Source organism: Arachis hypogaea, chromosome 12 (genome assembly GCF_003086295.3).
Source record: "Arachis hypogaea cultivar Tifrunner chromosome 12, arahy.Tifrunner.gnm2.J5K5, whole genome shotgun sequence".
NCBI lineage: Eukaryota > Viridiplantae > Streptophyta > Magnoliopsida > Fabales > Fabaceae > Arachis > Arachis hypogaea.
Window position 1 is genome coordinate 40,116,155 of NC_092047.1, and position 13,547 is coordinate 40,129,701.

At 35.1% G+C, this 13,547-nt stretch overlaps 1 pseudogene; it reads left to right on the forward strand.

The window, feature by feature from the left end:
- Positions 1-1,110: 1,110 nt before the first annotated feature.
- On the forward strand, positions 1,111-3,015 carry LOC112729989 (tropinone reductase-like 3; annotated as a pseudogene).
- Positions 3,016-13,547: the final 10,532 nt, after the last annotated feature.

Consider the following 13,547-nt stretch of genomic DNA (forward strand, 5'->3'; position numbering starts at 1 on the left):
AGCTCTCAGCCGTCGCAGTGTGAGAGAGAAGATCTCGTGGAAATCTGCAAGCCACCGCCATCACCACCACCATATCTGTAAGACCCGGAACTTTTGAAAAATCTTATTATGATCAAGTCTCAAATCATATAGTTATTTATAGTCTTAATTTCAGAAATTATTTTATTAAAAATAATTAGAGCAAGTTTTGATTAATTGAATTTGAAATAATTAGGATTATTATCCAATTTTACAATTATTGGATTATTTTCTATATTTAAATTATAAAGTTGGTAATTATGAAATAATAAGAATTTTATATGATTTGGACTAAATAATTAATATTAAAAATATTAATACTGCTGTTTTGGAAAATAAAGAAATTAATTATATTATTTCTAATTTTTGAATTTGAATATTTTATTGAAAGTAATTTGTAAAATTGATGAACAAATAGTATTTTTATACATTATTATTGTTGGAGTAAAATTTATTCATAATTACTATATTATCCCCACTTTTATTTGAAATTACAAAACTACCCCTAGACCTATTTTTACTCAAAACCCTAATCCACCCTCACTCATCTCCCAGTCGCAGCCCTTCCCCAAACCTAAACGCCATCAGCAAACTCATCAAGCTTGAAACACACACAGCATCACCGGACTCAAGAAACAGAAAGGGTAGAGAGGAGAGGGGTTCACAGAAAGAAGGGGAGGGGAGAGTGAGGATGGCGCCGCGGGCGTCACTGCCGCTGCGCCGTCATGTCGCATAGAGAAGAGAGAGGTGGAGCGGAGGAAGGAGAATGAGGAGAAGGCCGCGCTGTTGCCGCCGCTGTTCGATCCGTCCAAGAGCTGCTGTCAGAACCGCGCGAGGAGGAGCGTCGCCATCCTGTGGAGCCGTGTTGTCGCCGTTCAGCCCACTATCAGAGCAGAGATGCACGAGGGAGGAAGCCGTCGTGAAGAGAAGCGTCGCGTCGCTGCCGCTGTCCGGGCCGTCTTTGTCGTCGCCGCTGTTGTTGATGAGCCTAGTCACCGCCGATCTGGTCTGAGGGTGAGGGAACGCGAACAGAAGGGAAGACGGGGAGCCACTGCCACTGCTGGCTGAACCCCCCTGTGCTCCATATCGCATCTGCCGTCTGGAACTGGCTTCGCCATAGCTGAAAGGCTGGGCTTGGAAGGTGCTTTCGTCGTCATCTCTTCTCGCAAGCAGGTCCTTTTCCCTTTCTCTTCCTCTTTGCCTCCAATTAATTATATTCATTACTCAATTTCCTTGTTTCTACAGCAAAATGTTGACGAGGCTGCAGAGAAACTTAGGGCTAAAGGAATTGAATTTTTGGCCCTTGTTTGCTATGTCTCCAACAATCAACAGAGAAAGGATTTGATTAAGAAAACCGCACAGGTCACCCTTTTCTATTCATTTTTATCGAATGCATTATCCTTTATTAAAATTTGTTTGAATGCTGTTGAATATGCTGTTGAACATTACATAAGTGTGGAAATATAGATGTGATTGTGTCAAACGCAGCTGCAAATCCTTCTGTTGACCCTATTTTGCGAACCAAAAACTCTGTTCTTGACAAGCTTTAGGAGTTTAATGTTAAGGCCTCTATACTTCTTCTCAAGGTAAATTAGTTCAAGCTATCAATTGTTTGTTGTTATGAGATAATGTTCTAATTGATGTGTTAACGACCTTTATGTTCTTGCAGGATGCAGCTCCTCACTTGCACAAAGGCTCATCTGTGGTTATTATTTCCTCCATCGCCGACTTCAATCCTCCTGCTTCTATGTCTATGTATGGAGTGACCAAAACAGTCCTTTTTGGACTTACCAAAGTAGGTACTTCACTTGCCCTGCAAAGTGTTCCTTGAACATCTAACAAAACTACATATATCTTCTTGTTTTTAAGTCTGATAATTATTCGTAATATACTGCATAGGCCTTGGCTGCTGAAATGGCCCCAAACACTCATGTAAACTGTATTGTTCTCAGTTTTGTGCCAACTAATTTTGCCTCGTTTATTACCAGTTATCAATCCTTATCTTATTTCTCCTGGTTTTGGTTCTTTAATTTCTATCATTATCTTATTGCCTTCAAGCTGTCATGTACTCAAGTTTATGAAGAATCTGCAAAAAATCTTAATTATATTAAACAAGTTTTTATAAACATTCTAACTATGTTCAAGTTGTGCAATTCTAACTATGCTAATAAATATGCTAACAAATTTTTATAATTTATTTTTTGTGTTTAATAGGCAAAATAGATCCATATGTTGTGATACAATACAAAGGGCAAGAGTAAAGGAGCACAATTGCTAATGGTTAGTTATATGGCATATTCAAGTTCATTTTAACTTCATGCTTAAATTTGGTTTGATAAATTTGGTTGTGTATTGGCTGAGAAATAAGTTGTGAATTGGTTATTTTTGTTGGAATCGTAGACGGTGGAAATATCCAAGTTTTAAGGGAGGTTCTGTCCAAATTTTTTTTAAACATTTTGGATAAAACTTAATGGAAAAAATTATAATTGGTGTTATATCTTGTTTCTAATTTTTTGTTTCGATTTTTCTTATTTACAGGAGTACTGAAATGGTGACCACATGCTACCTTGAGGGCTCAAGAATATTTTGATTCATAGAGACACTAATTTATGTTAGAACTTTTAACTTTTAGTTGAACTTGTGCAAGACATATAACTTGTAGAACTAATAAATGTACTCACTAATGTTATTTTGTTTGAAAACAATTTTAGCTAAAAGGATCTTGTTTGAATTATGTATGTTTTTGCGTATTATATAGATGTAGACTTGCTTATTAAAATGGTTAATATATTAGTTAATTTAAAAAATAATTTAGTAAATTATGCATGCAATTTGTATTAAAAAAAATTGTTACAAAATAATTAATTTACTTTTGTAACTAAAGAAAAAAAAATGTTACAAAATCATGTTACATTTTGTAACAAAATTTTTTTATAGGAAAAAATATATTGTCACCAAAAATACCTTGAAGATCAAAATTTGTTATCACTTTTGTAATGGCTTCTAGTTTTTTGTATCAGAAAAAATTGTTACAAAATATCATATTGAATTGTAACAGCTCCATTTTTTGTTACAAAAACTTTTTGTAATGGGACATACTGCAACGGCCCCTTTTTTTGTTACAAAAAACTTTTGTTTCAAAATTTCGATGTTTTGTAACAATTTTTTTTGTTACAAATATGGCTTTTTCTTGTAGTGGGGCTTGTGAGTATAGTGGTTCAAAGTTATGTTGAGGAGGTGGTTCATAAGAATATGGTGGAGCTTGTTGGTAACTACAAGGGGGTCCACCATATTCATCATCTTGGTACGCACCGTGGAATGGCTCTTAACCATAGTAATTTGGTGGAGGTTGGTTGTCACGAAAAGGTCCACCATAACTATTGTCTTGGTATGCATCATAGAATGGTTGTTGGTTATAGCGCATTGAAGGGGGTTGTTGCCAAGAGGGTTGATCAAATCCTTATGGCTCCTCCCATCTTTGATTGTTCCAACCTTGATGCATGTTCTTATTATAGCGCCCATTCCCTGCAACATAATTGGAACCAAACTCATAGCGACAGGGGTGAGAATTCATAGTAGCAAATAAAAATTAAAAACAAAAACAAATAATCAAGCAAAAAGAAAATATTTACAATAACCAATAATAAGGCATACGTTTGCAATTTTCCAGTAACGGCGCCATTTTGATGAATGGAATTTTGTCGGTAAAGAATTTACAAATAAGTTCTCATTGCTAGTATAGTTTCTAAACCAATAAAGAATCCTTTCATACAAAAATTTGGTTGTCACTAAAGTAAACCCAATAAAATTAAATCGAAGTATTTAAACTTCGGGTTGTCTCTCAAGGAATTGCAGGGAGATGTAGTTATTATTGGTTATGAGATTATATCTTTTTGGGTTTTTTTGTAAAGGTTGAACAAGAAAAGTAAATTGCAAGAATAAAACTAATAGCTAGTAAAAGTCTTGGCAAGGTATGAGAATTAGAAGTCCTATCTTAGTTATCCTTATCAATTGTGACATCAATTATTCATTACTCCCACTTAGTTAACCTCTAACTATGAAGGTAGGTCAAGTGGATAAATCAATTGAGGTCCTAGTCAATTCCTATGGAAAGACTAGAGTTAGTGGAATTCAAATCAACTAGCAAACATAACAATTATCAATCAACAAAGGAGTTTGAAAACTCAAGAGTCTCCAATTACTCAACCAAAGCCAAAAGGAGAGAAATCTAAATTAAATTGAAAGCATAAATAATATAAATTGAAGAAAGCAATCATAAATCTGAAATACCTCAAATTGCATTAAATAGAAATTGAATCTAACATGGAGTTCATAAACTAAATAGCAACATAAAGTAATCAATAGGGGAAATAGATAAACTAGAATGCTAAGACAAATAAAAGTAAAAGAGAAACTAAATTAAAGGAACATTGAACCTAGAATTGAGAAGAAATAAACCTAAAACTAAGAGAAATCCTAAAACCTCTCTCTAGAAACTACATCTAAAACCTAAATTGTGAATAATGAGAAGTGAATGAATGTGTGCCTTGATTCCCCCACTATGTAGCCTCTAATCTGTGTTTTCTGGGCCGAAAACTGGGTCAATAACAGCACGTGGCTCTGTCATGTGTACGCGTCGTCCACGCGTACGTGTGGATTGAACTTTTGCCAGGTCACGCGTACGTGTAATCCACGTGTTTGTGTCGCCTAACAACATGGAAACTATGGCAAATTATATATTGTTTTGAAGCCCCAGATGTTAGCTTTCCAACACAACTAGAACCGTCTCATTTGGATCTCTGTAGCTCAAGTTATGGTCGATTTAGTACGAAGAGGTCAGGTTGGACAGCTTAGCAATTCCTTCAGTTTCTTGTATTCCTTCCACTTTTGCATGCTTCCTTTCCATCCTCTAAGTTTTTCCTTCTCTATAAACCCTGAAATCACTTAACACACATATCAAGGCATCGAATGGTAATAAGGGAGGATTAAACATAGTAAAATTAAGGCCAAAGAAGCATGTTTTCAATCATAGCACAAAATCAGGAAGGAAAATGTAAAACATGCGATTTCTATGAATAAGTGTGAGAGTAGTGGATAAAATCCACTCAATGAAGTACAAAATGTACCACGAAATAGTGGTGCATCAGGTATTAATATAAAATAAATTATTAACTTATTACACTATTTAAAAAAAATTGGTATTTCCTATATATATAGTTGGTTTTACATTTTTTTTGGCACTATATAATAATAAAAAATATCAATTGAAACAAAAAACATCAAAATCGAAACTAAAATTAGTTTTACACCAACGAACCAATTAATTAATATCAAAATTTATTGCTGTAAATATTTTTTTTAACAAAGAATTTATAAATAAAATAATAAATAAATAAATATTAAAGTTAAAAATTTAAAACAAAAAGCCAACTTTCTTGTCAATATTTTTAAGCTTTTATGTATCATTTTTAATTTTTATTATCAATAATTTCATAATTGATTATCGATTTAAACAATTATTTTTTTAAATGAAAAAATGAAGGTAAAAAATAATAAAATTTAACAAAAAATACATGTAATTTGGAGAGTACGTACTCAATAATAAATAAAATAAAAAACTCAATAAATACATATTTTAGTTCTAATTAGAGCTCTATTTTTCTTTAATTATCTTATCTATATACTCAAAGATACAAAAATCAAGCCAAAAATAAAAAATCAAAAGGATAAAATGAAATAAAAAAATTCACCTTTTTTAAAAGATGTTTGTATAAATTGTAGGATAAGTATTATTTTAGTCCCTAAAGTTTAGAGTCAAAATTAAAATCGTCCTGACCTTATTTTGGATTTAAAACCATCCTAAACGTTTTATTTAGTATTATAATCGTCCTTTTTGAATAAAATATTTTCTAAATGACAAAAAATACCATCTTTTCCCCAATGTTTCACCCTTCTTCGTTATCTTCTTCTTCTTCTTCTTCTTCTTCAATTAACAAAACTTTCATCATCTTCTTCTTCTTCAATTAACAAAACTCAAAAGCTAGATTTAACTAACCAGAATAAAATATTTCCAAATTCATCTCTAATTTCAAGAACTAAAAATTTATAAATCCAATTACTAAGAACATATAATTAATATATATGAACCTTGATCTTCTCATAAGTGACATCGCTGTAACAAAGAAAAGAGCATATAACTTTAATCCTTGCTTCACGAGCCATTGGAGGCGCCACAATAACCTCTTCAATAGTCAATGGCTCCCCTGATTTTCTTCCAACCGCCACTATTCAAACACATGAAACATAGCAACCTTAAAAAATGGAAAAAAATAAAATAACTTCCATGTTCAATTCTTCTTGCTGCTTTGTCTTCTATGGAGATTCAAAAACAATCAACCTCACTCACTTCACTGTCTTAATATCTCTCACGCTACAAATCAAACTCTTGCTTCCTCATTTATAATTGTGTGCTTATATATATGAACAAGAACAAGAACAGCAATCAAGAACAAAAATTAAGAAATTAGGGATTGTAATGAACAAGAAAAATTAGGAACTTAAATCTTAACTTGCCTGTGATGGCAGCACCGGTAGAGCTGCATGGTGGTGGTGGCAGTGAATATGGAGTGTGGAGGACAGAGAAGTAAGGAAGGGAGGCGCGACAGTGATGCTGAAAAATGCGAGGAACATGACCACGATCACCACCACCATCATCTTCCCGGATGACGACGAGGAACACAAGGAGGGCGAGGGTCAGGCGCGGCGCTGCTAAGGCGAGGCGCGACGCTACGAGGGGGAGTCACACCGCTGGCGAGGGGGAGTCACTGCGCTGCGAGGGTGAAGGTGAGGGTGAGTCGTGACGGCGATGGCTAGGCGCGACAAGACTTCCTTCTCTCTGAGACTCTGCTTCTCTCTGTCTCTTTGAGTCTCAACTGCTCTCTTTCTTCTGGCGGTGTGAATAAGAATATGGGGTTGTGATGGAGAAGATGATACGAGGGTATAATTTTCCCGAAGGACGATTTTGATACCAAATAAAATGTTGGGGATGATTTTAAATAAAAAATAACATTGAGGATGAATTTGATTTTGACCCTCAATCTATGGGATCAAAATAATACTTACCCATATAAATTGTAGGTAAATAATGGATATCCTAACAACAAACATATAGAGAAAGGAGGAAAAGACGGAAAAAAATGAGCAAAGTACATTGGGTGAATATATGGTGAAAAAAAACATATAAAAACGAGTAGGAGAGATTTGAACATTTGTTCCAAAACCAAAAACACCACGTTTTGGTTAGAAAATATTTTCAAAAGTTAAAACTAAAAAAACTGAAAACATGAAAATAGCGTTTTTAACTTTGTTCTGTTTTTTTGAAAATGTTTTCGTTAAAAATAATTTTAAAATATTTAATCAATCATATTTTCATGTCTTATTCTCATTTTCATCGAAAATGGAAATGAAAACTCTTAAACTTATCAGCATCTAATATTTTTTGTCTATTATCACAATTTTTTTGTCACGTTTAAAAATCGTGACCATAGACCCTCTATAGTCACTTTTTTGGTCATGACTTAAAAAAAATTTTGTAAACCGAGACAAAAAAAAGTACCTACGGTCACAATTTTTAAAAAAAGGATGACCTAAAAGTGTCTATGGTCACAGTTTTAGGAAGTGACCTAAAGGGATCTATGGCACGATTTTAAAGAGTGACCTAAAAAGGTCTATGGTCACGGTTTTTCAAAAGAAAGTGACCTAAAAGGATCTATAGTGACGATTTTAGGGGATGACCTAAAGAGATCTATAGTCATAGTTTTAAAGAATGACCTAAAAGGATCTATGGTAATGGTTTTTTCAAAAAAGGGTGATGTAATGACCCGATTTCCAGTATGTCGAGATCATTGCCAGCCATTAGGCACTACCTCTTAGTAACCTTATAAGACTCTAGACTCTGTACTATTTATTGTATATGAGCCTGTCGTGCTAGCGGAATCGTGTAAGTTAGTTAGGTTTTATACTTTTTTTTATCGCGTCTATGATAGAGTCAATCTTTGACATCAGCATATATATATATATATATATATGAACTAAATAATTACTAGAATATTGGCATAGCAAATAATAGAAAATTTATAGAAAAAAATAGAATGGCATCCATATATGTACATTCAAAGTTAGTTCATACAGACTCGACCATCTGGTTTAGGTGCACACACACAGACACACACATACAGACTCTCAAAACTTGCAACCTTTCAGACACCTGGTCTATGTTGTAAACCCCTAATCTGGTATCCAGACTAACAAAAGAAAGATCAAATCGTATTGCTAGAAAGACATCTACAAAAGTGAAGGGAACAGAGTTTAGGAAAAACAAAAATAAACTATGATGCAGTCAAGGAGTGTCAATCAGCAGTCATCACCTCAAGATGTGTCTCAAACTCCACTCGCACCACCGCAGGTGCTCCCTACGTCTGGTACTGTATCGATGGCATCATCGAACTTCTAATCCGAGTCCTTCTCTGGATCTTCCTTGGAAGTAGTAGAGATATAGCATGTCTTAACAGGCCTTACTGATCTAAACATCTCTCCCATTGGTTCTAACTGAGTGTCCAGGTCTGGTACCAGTATCTAATCAGGCTGTGGATCTGGTGATAAGACTGCCTGAGGTATAGGTGATATGTTGGGTAAAGGACTAATGTAAAACATGTCAGACATCGCTGGATTACTGAAGTACTGAGACAAAAAGGAATGATAGTTGCTTCATGGGTGGAACATGTCCACTATAGACCTACCATAGTGCTCATCAGGGTCGAAGTGGGGTTGTACAGAGGATAATCGAAGGATCTACTATAGCGCATATACATACGATTACGTGGCTCTCCCCAGATGACAGGTCAATCTTTAATGGGATCCACGAACATGTGCTCATTTGGCAGCTCGATGAACAACACTCCATTGGCCATGACGACATCCAACTACTCCATCTGTGGAAAAACGTGGAGGAAAAGATATGCATAATGAGCAACTGGTCTTTCATGTCTTTAAAGATATGCATTCAGCAAGTGAAGAGAAGAAGTGCATGCAGACTGAGCTTATTACTCCAAACCTTCAAGAATCCCCTGATGATGCATAGCAGAATCTGCAACTCAACCCTCCTTTTGGTGACAGTCAATAAAATTCCTCCTGACATCAAACCTAAGTTTGGTGTCGGGAATGCATCATCCATCAAGTAGGAGGTTCCCAAAAAGAAAAAAGTACCCAGGGGATGGAGAAACAAAAAGATTCCCACTGAAGACTTCTCCCCAGGAATCCTGTCTCATACAGTAAAGTGGATCCTGTCTCTTGAGCATATAGAGATGATCAATGGGAGTACAGGAAAGAAGTTCACAGTGAGGGGTGAAGAACTGAGCCCCTATGATCCTCCTCCTTAGAGGAGCTGACCGTCAAGCTAGTGACGGTAAAGAAGCATTTGTCGGGAGGCAACCCGATAATTTCGTATCATTGGTTTATTTTCCGTTGCGTTGGTTTTATTATTTATTTATTTTATTGAGTTTCTACTATTTTTCCTTTGTTTTACGTGTATTTTGATCATGCAAAAATTTTAGAACAAGAACCAGACACTTAGAATAATTTCTGCCCACTCTGGAGAAGGTTGATTCGGTCAGGTCTACGCCGAACTTGGGATTTCCATGTTTAGCGCCGAATAGTACGTGCAACAGAGGAATTGGTCTCTGCCAGGTCCACACTGAGCTTGAAAAATCCTAAGTTCAACATGGTAAACGACGTAAATAGCGTGAAATTGATGGAAGGCCCATGCAGAACTTGGAAAACCCCAAGTTTAGCGTGGAGAATGACATGAAAGTAGCGTAAAAGTGAGCCAAGAGTCCATGCTGAACTTGGAAAATCCCAAGTTTAGCGTGGGGAACGATGTAATAAAGATGCAGATTTGAGAAGTCTACAACACTGAACTTGACCCCTGGCGTTCGGCGTAGGAATTAAAAAAAAAATAAAAAATGAGGGAGTTGATGCTGAAATTGAGGTACACTAAGTTCAGCGTGGAGAATGAATACCACACACGAAACCTCTGACGCCGAACTTCCCTTTCTTCAAGTTCGGCGTGGACTTCTTGATTCCTTTCCCTTTTTCTTTTTTTCCAACCCCCTAATGCCCCCCTTATCCACATACATACATACATACATACATACATACATACATACATACATACATACATACATACATACATATATATATATATATATAATATTACTTTAATCTCTCTTGTCCTATTTTTATTTTCTTCTTCTTTTATAATAATTTATATTTTTACTCCTCCGTGTAATTTTTTTGTCTCCTTCTGTTTTCCATTCTTCTTTGCTTGAGGACAAGCAAACTTTCAAGTTTGGTGTGATCTATTCGCTTGTGGATTTTCTGTTTATTTTAATGGCACAAAAGAGAGGCGAATCATCTTCACGGAAGAGCACAGCCTAAAGAATGAAACGGCCACTACGATAACTGAGGTAGTTGAGTTCCTTTCATTCTATATTCCCTCCCGTTCTTACTATGTTATGTTCCTGTTTCTGCTATTTTTGTTATTGCATGATGAATTTTTATTTCAATTCCTAGGTTCTAGTTTAATTTACTGTTTATTTTGTTATTTGATTTTTAGTCTAAAAAGGTGTCTCATGTATTTCTCACTGAGTTTGAAATCAAAAGAAAAGAAAGAAGAAAAAGATGTAATGCATGAGTAAGAGAGTTTATATTGAAGAGTAGTCTTATTTACTTGAATGTGGTGGTGTTTTTTGTGATTCTGAATGCATGACATGAACCGTGCATATTTGAATTTGAATCAAGGAATGTTGATGTATAAGGTAAAGGAATTTAGAGAACTATTATGACTTCTCTGAAATTAGTTAAAGCTTAATCCTTGAAGTAAAAGAAATAGCAAAAGAAGAATAAGAGCAAGGTCCAAGGCTCTAAGCATCAATGACTAGGGAGGTCAGACATGATTAAAAGCTCAAAGAGTTGTTTCCCTAGTCATATATTTGTGGTCTTCTTGTGTCAAGTAATCCTTGAGACAGAACATTTAGAGTCGAGACCAATTGCATTTAGCAGAGTATGCCAAAGGCTTTGAGCACCACTGTCTGGGAGTAGCTGTTAGAAAAATCAGAACTTAAAGTGAGTTCCCCAATTAATTGCTTGTGGTGTTCTTGTGTCAATTAACCCTTGAGACAAAACATTTAAAGTCATGGCTAGACTCAAGGTGCAAAGCCCCAATTCATTGAGAAGTAAAGGATATCTCCTGTGTTCAAGGATTAAATGGAAGTGTAAAGATCAGAGAACTCATAATATGATCCGGATTCTGATTCTGAATGACAGTGATATTCCTCTGATTCAAAGGAGAGTGAGATGCCAAGACTGTTCAGAATTACAATAGATAAACCCCACTTTAAGAAGAGACATGAGCATAATTGAACTCTAGCTTCTCATGCAAATTCACATCTTGATCATGTACTAATTTTGGTTTCTTGAGGACAAGCAACAATTCAAGTTTGGTGTTGTGATCCGTGAGCATCTTCTCTATCTTTTTCTAGTGAATATGCACTTGAATTACTAAGTTTAATCAAGATTTAATTAATTTTAGCCACTATAAATGCTAATTTGAATTGTTTGAAATTTCTGTTTATTTCAGGTAGCATTCGGATGGATTTGATGGAATTTTTAGCAGAAAAGGAAGAAAGCAAATGAATGCTGTCAACCCCGACCTCCTTGCACTCAAACAGAAATAACTTGAACTATAAAGGTCCAATTGACGTGATTCTAGTGGCATTGGAAAGCTAACTTTCATAGCTTTTCAACGATATATAATAGTATACCCTTTTTTTCCATTTCATACGTACAACTAGATGCTGAACTTGAAAAACTCCAAGTTCAGCGCCAAATCAAAAGCTCGAAAGAAAGTTTGCGCGCATCACTCCATGCTGAACTTAGGTTAATCCAAGTTCAGTGTGGACTTAAGAAAAAGCACGAGTTTAGCCAGTGCCTCCTCCATGCTGAACTTGGGAATTCTCAAGTTCAGCGTGGAGCTTAATGAAGGAGTGGTCCCTAATGCGTTCCAAAGGCTACGAGAATCAATTAATTTATTTTGGATAAACTTTTATTTTATTTATAATTAGGAAAAGATATTATTTTAGTTTTAGGAAATATATTTTACATTAATTAGGATTAGATATAAGGAAAAAGAATCAGCCCTAGAATCTCTTCTTTTCTACCTCATTCCGCAATTTATAGTTTTTCTAAATCCTAGTTTTCTCTCTGAACCATGAGCAACTAAACCTCCACTGTTAAGGTTAGGAGCTCTGTCTATTGTATGGATTGATACTATTAATTTTCTATTTTAATTTATGTACTGATTCATAATTCAAGAATTGTTTTCATTCTTTATCTTATGAATTTGGGTGGAACGGAAGTATGACCCTTGTTCTAATTGTGTTCTTGTATAACTTAGAAAAGCTCTTTACTTGAACAATAACAAACTTGAAAATAATTTCTCCTAAATTTCTAATTATCTGGACTTAACGGGATACATGACATATAATCCTCTTATATTTGGGTAATTAGGATTTTTGTGGCATATAAACTAGAATTGAACTTCACCCTCTAATTGGAATTAAGTGACCAAGAAATTGGCGGTTAATGAGAGTTAAAGGAGACTAAAAAGGTCTAAGGAATTAGAGTTAAGTCACATATAGTTTGCCATGAATTGAATCTTGCATGATTAAAATAGTTAGTAAGAAAAGTCAATATGGAAAATAGATAACTCTGAAGCCTTAACTATTTCTCCATATATTATTCACAACCCCATTACTGCTTGCTTTCTAATATTCTGAATTTACTGTTTAATGCATTTGAACTTAAAACACCATTTTCTGTTAGTCTAACTAAGTAAATCATTTAACCATTATTGCTTAGTCCATCAATCCTCGTGGGATCGACCCTCACTCACCTGAGGTATTACTTGGTACGACTCGGTGCACCGGTTAGTTTGTGGGTTATAAATTCCGCACCAGCTACCCACACCCGACATTACTCGAGGTTATGCTCAGATATGGTTTTCTTAACATAGTCATTCATGCACATTTATCATAATGTTTATAATATGCGCCATTGCTTGAGATACAAGTTTGTAAAGTTACGTTTATGGTGGGCATCCTTACATAGCCTTTGTCTAGTATGGTTTCCTAGGAGGGGTCTCCCGGCCAGTACATTTTTCCTGGCGGGGTTCCTTTTTCTCAGCCAGTACATTTTCTATGGTGGAGTTCTATTACCCAGCCAATACATTTATTTGATTGGGACCATGATGCGTGAGCATCTTTCCTATCTTTTCCTAGTGAATTTGCATCTAAATTGTTGAGTTTAATCAAGAATTAATTATATTTTAGCCACTACGGATGCTACTTTGAGTCTTGTTGATGAGCGGATAATTTATACACTTTTTGGCATTGTTTTTAGTATGTTTTTAGTAT